Source organism: Grammomys surdaster, unplaced genomic scaffold (genome assembly GCF_004785775.1).
Source record: "Grammomys surdaster isolate TR1022 unplaced genomic scaffold, NIH_TR_1.0 270, whole genome shotgun sequence".
In the NCBI taxonomy this organism is placed as follows: Eukaryota; Metazoa; Chordata; class Mammalia; order Rodentia; family Muridae; genus Grammomys; species Grammomys surdaster.
Genome location: NW_021604711.1, coordinates 1190730 through 1197025, shown reverse-complemented (window position 1 = coordinate 1197025; position 6296 = coordinate 1190730). Strand labels below are relative to the sequence as shown.

The 6296-nt window shown below is 45.2% G+C and overlaps 1 non-coding gene across 1 annotated transcript; it reads right to left on the bottom strand.

The window, feature by feature from the left end:
• Positions 1-5767: 5767 nt before the first annotated feature.
• Positions 5768-5839, bottom strand: Trnaw-cca. Its single transcript has one exon. It is a non-coding gene; the product is annotated as a tRNA-Trp (tRNA).
• Between the last annotated feature and the right edge of the window lie 457 nt (positions 5840-6296).

Below are 6296 nucleotides of genomic sequence, written 5' to 3'. Positions count from 1 at the left end.
GCATGGGCCTGTAACCCCAGCTACTGAGAAGTCAGGGAGTGTTTTAGCCTGGAAGTCCAGGAGATGCTGCTGCTGCCTATGTATTTGGGAGGTTGATCTGACTGGAGCAACAGAGAATGAAGAAAAGACAGGCATGTGTTGGGAGCTGAAACCTAGCGGAAAGCCACTATCATCTTTGCAGCCATCTCAGGCCATACACCCTGACAAGAGACTTGTTTTCAACAGACTACAACAGCTGAGCACACTCTGATAAATATCTTGTTTTTTCTCACATATCTTGCTTTGTTGTTTAGTGCCCCCAGCTGCAAGGCGCACGTGGTAAAGTGTCTTCAGCTGTGTTCCCCTGCTTATGCTTATATATACCCATGATTTCCTTTCAATAAAAAGGGGACTTGAACAGACTCTCTCTCTTGTCTCCATTCTTCACGTCTCTTGCCCTTCCATCTCCACTCTCTCTCTCTTGTTAGACCCTGCTGACTGACCTGAACGAGCCGGGAAGTAGTGGCCCCCAAACATGGGGCAGAACGGGTCAGTACAGACACGCATACAGAAAAGCTAGGATTGGTTGGGCCACGGACTCTGATAGAGACACAGACAGCATCAGGGACACTCAGTATGTTTATTATATACAGCTGAATGGGGTGATGGGTCAGCTAATTTCAGTAGGGGTTTCTGCAGGGGGGCAGGCTCAGTCTATAGTCTGCAGGGAATTATGGAGTCTGCCTGGTTTAGCTGCCTTGCCAGGCATGCGCATAGAGTTCATGGCTCCTGGGGCATTGTGTGCCCTTCAGTTCCTGGGAAACCAAGTTACTCCCTCAGGCAGTGACATGTTCAGGCCACTTTGTGTTTTCCTGCATGTTCTCTTAGAAGTCAAAGAAGCATGGAAGATACAAGACAACTGTCAATGTCACAAGATTTTAATCTTCTGTGCTTTGCATAGCTTGCAAATGTCTTTGTATTCTGGCAACAACAACTGTAATCATCACTATATTATGTTTCTGACAAGGGTATAAAACATTGTTTGCAATAAAACTGTCACAGCCTCGGCTTAGCTTTTACCCCCCCCAACCTGTACCTGATTTTCATTTCTCACCGGCCATATCAGGAAACCTTGGCCCAGTAAGTAACACAGGCACTTACAACAGTCAGCAAGGAGGAGAAAGCTGTGGTTGATACTTTCCCCCACATACTGTCAATATCCATACTAGGGAGAAGGTCATTTCCAAGGACATTGGGGTCCTTGACAGAGCTGTGCTCCTGTCAAATATTCATTCAAAAAAGGGTACATTGCTCCCAAAAGATCCTATCTCAAAAAATTCATGCCCAAGAATGCTCTAGAATGTTGTCTCTGAACTCTCAATATTAATCAATATGTGACACAGACCACAAAATATTAAGTAAACGTAAAACAAAAAATCTTAAACCTTAAAATACAAGGTAGAAAACACCCAAGGAATAACTCCTGAGGGTGACCTCTGACCTATTCAAGTGCACATGCAGATGCATACACACATAGACATACACAGAGAGAGAGAGAAAGAGAGAGGGAGAGAGACAGACACAGAGATACAGAGACTATTCAATCTCCCTTACCAATCAGTCAATTATCAATAGGCAGGACAGACCCCTCCCTAGTCACTCTGGCTTCTTCCCATTCACATACACTTCCAGGTGATGTTGTGAAACCAGAGGTTCATCACCAGAGAAGACATCAGGCCACTGCTAGGATTTTCACACTCTATGAATCCAGAGCTAACTTTCTGGGCCAAGGCTACCCGATATGGCCAATGAGAATGAACGTCAAGCTCAGTTTGGAGGGGTCTCAGCCGGACTGAGGCTGTGACAAGCTTGTTGCAAGCAATCAGACATTTATACCATTAAAGAAACAATGTAATGGGAATGGACAGGATCAATACAATTGTAGTTGCCAGAATAGAGTGATATTTGCAAACTATACAAAGTGCACAAGACTAATTTCTAAGACCAATTGTCTTAACAAACTTCTACACGCTTCTAGTGAATTCTGAGGAACACAGGGAAACACAAACAAGCCTGAACGCTCCACTGCCTGAGAGAGTGCCTGGGTTTCTCAGGAACTGAAGGACCCACAATGCCCCAGGAGCTGTGGGCTTGAACCTGAAAGACTCCTCTCAATCGGAACCTCTCAGGCCACGCCTCTCAGGCCACGCCCCTCAAGCCACGCCTCTCATGGCAGCTAGATCATGGCTCCCCACAGCATCCCAAACTGTGAACTAAGTAAATCTCTCCCCAAGATGAGCCCTCAGCCTCAGGCATGTTTTCTTTCAGTGACAGAAAATGGACTCACACAGAAGTTCAAGAATTTGAGTTTATATTTGACCTGTAAAGTAATATTGAGGTGAAAAAATTTTTTTAAAAAGAGGCTGGGGTGTTTTGTTACTGCTGTTGTTAATTCTGTAATTTAAGAGGCTAATTTTTTTTAGGTTTTTAAATTTGTTTGAGGGGCTTTGTTTTTGTTGTTGGGACTGTTGGGAGTTTCTTTGTTTGTTTTTCGTATGTGGTTTCATTATGCAGCCTTGGCTGGCCTAGAACTATGTAGTCCAGGCAGGCTAAAATTCACAGAGATCTGCTTGCCTGTCTCTGAGTCCTGGGATTAAAGCAGCCAGTGCTATGCCAACTCACAGTCTTTTCTGAATTAGCTTCTACTTTACTGATGATTGGGTCAGAGTCAGTAGCCTGAATGACACCTGGGCTTTGATTTGTTGGGACCTTTACTTTAAAACCTACAGTGTGGTTAAGCTTGTATGAACCGTTCCATGTGAAGTCAAGAACACTGCTGTAGCTGTTGACTGTGAAGTTCTAGATATGTCCATTCAGTCATCTGTATTAATCTGATCAAACCTTGAGTCTGGGGGCTGAACCTTTCTCATCCTGAGCACACGGCCTGCAGCTACACAGCACCCTCAGTCCTAGGCCCACGACTTCAGAATTTAACTAATTGTTTTGCCAGCCAATCAATTACTAATCAGTTACATATGCTGTCTCTAGTCTTTTGGGGGTGAGGGGTGGGGTTAGGAAGTGCTGGGGATAGACCCAAGGCTTATCTCCTTTAATTAGCTTGTTCCGACCCTTAGAACCTTATTGGACCCCTTTTCCTGAGTGTGTGTGTGTGTGTGTGTGTGTGTTCTTTTTGCTTAAAAAGGCCTGCACACCACCCGTTTGAATTTGTGGTTCCAGCCAAGCAAGAGAGAGAGAGAGAGACAGAGAGAGAGAGAGAGAGAGAGAGAGAGAGAGAGAGAGAGAGAGAGAGAAGAACAGGAAATGGGGCCAGACTATAAAACCTTCCTCCAGTAAGGAGAGCACCTTCTAAAAGTTCTATAATTTACTCAAACAGCACTGCCAACTGGGGACAAGTATAAAATGTTCAAGTATATGAACCTGTGGGAAACATTTCTCATTCAGGATGGGAGTCTTATATCATGCTTAGGGTACAGAATATTGGCCTCTTCAGAGTGGGACTCACATGTTGTCAGGACTGAGAACGAGAGTCAGTCTTTGAGTACTTCCCCTCCCCCAACTCTCTCTATTAACTTTTTCAGAGAGGCTGCTTAGGCTTAAATATTTTTCCTTCTATTTTCATTATCTTAAACTTTCTCAAACTTTCTATCTCCTCATGTCTTCGTAAATTTTTCAGTTCACTCTTTGTATCAGTGATCTATCACACTCAGTTAATTCATGTCCAGGAATCGAACCCAGGATCTGCTGCATGCTATGCAAGCACTCTACCAACTGAGCTACCTCCTCAGCCCCCTTAGTATCTTTAATATCTTTTCCTTTAAATTTTACGGTGAGAAGTTCTATCTAAGACTTTATATATTGACATCTCACTCAGAGGGAATTTATCTCCACTGATACCAGACAGGTGGAGTGAACCATACCCAAAATTCATTTTTACAACCCACATGAAGACTACACTCTTTGGTGAGAAGGAGCAGTTGAACACACACAGTCTCTTCTTCCTCATTCTCCAGATGTGATACACTGTCCTAAAATTGATGTGTATAATCCTTTTTACAGTAAACTTTATTATTTTGAAAAAACTACAAATAAGTAAAAACATCATACACCAAAATTAACCAGAACCAACATCAACAGAACTCAGTGAATAGTTAGAATTGGCATTTGGAATAGAAGCTCAAAAGCCTCACATTAAATTTTATACTTTCAGTATCAAATATCTTTTATGCAGTTATCCACCACTTTTTTTTGAGACAGGATCTTGATATGTAGCCCAGGCTAGCCTTGGGTTTGCAGTTTCCTGCCTTAGCATTCCAAAATCTAAGATTGCAGTCCTGTGCCATCACAACAGAGTCACCATTCACATTTCTAAATACAGATACATATTTCAGTACCATAAGTATTTACAGGTTGGCTATTTCTAATCTGAAAATTCAAAATACTCCAAAGCCTAAAGCTTTTTGAGCAGTGACATGCTACCTGGATCAGCTGGAAAATTCTACACCTTGATTTCACGGGCCAGGACACAGGTGCAGGGACACCAGGACTATCATATCAATTATCTTCAGACAGAGCACAAGATATGTGTGAAACATAGGCGGACTCTGTGTTTGAATTTGAGTCCCATTTCAAAGATATGCAATTACATGTATGCCAATATACCAGCTATTTTTATGTCAACCTTACACAAGCTGGAGTCATCAGAGAGGGGGAGGCCTCAACTGAGAAAATGCCTCTAAGATCTGGCTGTAGGCAAGTCTGGGGAACATCTTCATAATTAGTAACTGATGAGGGAGGACCTGGCCTATTGTGGGTGGGACACTTTGGGCAGGTGGTGCAGGGTTCTGTAAGAAAGCAGGCTGAGCAAGCCACAGAGAGCAAGCCAGTAAGCAGTTCCCCTCCATAGCCTCTGCATCAGCTCTCTCCAGGTGCTACCCTGGGTGAGTTCCTGCCCCTACTTCTTGTGATGATGAACTGTTATGTGGAACTGTGAGTGAAATAAACCTTTTTCTCAAACCCACAAGTTGCTTTGGGTCATGGTATTTCATCCCAGCAATAGTAATCCTAACTAAGACAGCCTGCATTTCAAAAGTTTTAAAAATTCTGAAACAGTTCTGGTCCCTGTTGCTGGTCCAAGTATTTTAGATCAAAGATACTCAATTTGAGTTTCATGTTTATAATTTCGATGCAGCCTGCTTTTATTTTCTACATCTCTCTACCCTTGGGAGGGAAAAAAAGAAGATTTAAAACAAAGCTATTAACAAACATGAAACAAACATCTAGGTCTAAGGGTTGTACTCGACTTGTAGGGGTGAGAATAGGCTACGGATGTTGAGGATATGACCACCAGACAGACGGTCATCTCCAGTCCACGAGCCTTTTAAAGTCGAGAGCTGAGAAAATTAAGTTCAAGGCAAACAAGGAGAGAAGCACAAGGCTCCGTGTTGATTGCTCACACATGTCCGGGTAACTGGAGGGAACAGGGTGGAATCCAGAGGGGTGAGCCCTGCGCTAGGTTTAGAGGCTGAGTCAGTGCACCTTCCCCTAGGTCCCACCTTGATTCGGCTGTACCTGCAGCACCTCCTGTCGGTCATCATAGGTTATCGCTTTCTCGAGCATTCGGGTATTTATAGCCTCAAGGAAGACAAAAAGGAGGGCCGTCTTATAAAGGGTGAGAAAGGCGGTTTGATCCGGTACGGATCTACTATCTTTTTTATGACTTGGTACTTATTCTATTCTGTCGTGGTTGAAGGTGAAAAAAAAACCAACTTGACCCCGACGTGACTTGAACACGCAACCTTCTGATCTGGAGTCAGACGCGCTACCATTGCGCCACGAGGTCACAGCAAGCTTGTGCTTCTGTGTCGCTAAAGGCCTCGCTTCACCGGCTCGCTCCTCGGCTGGGAGATTTAGAATAGAGCGCTGTCGCTCGCGGATGCGGAGGAGGAGTTCAGAATCCTGCGGCTCCGACCTGAACCGCGGCCGGGAAGATGCCAAGCTGTCATTCGGCAACAAACATTTGGCTTTTCCTCCTCCGTCTCTCGCGGTGACCCACGGAACACACAGTGCTGGAGGAACACTCATGGGACAGGGGACGCTGGCGGGGAACTGAGGGATGCTTGTGAACCGGGGGCCTCCCGGGGACTGCGGGACCGGGGACCCGATTGACAGCCGCTGCACGGCCGCGGGCCCCGCCCTGTAAGATGGCGGCCGCCTCCGCGGAGGGCCAGGGGCGGCCAGGCAGGGGTGAGGGGATCCGGCAGGACTCGGGGCCTGGACCGCCGGTTAGGGATGACCGG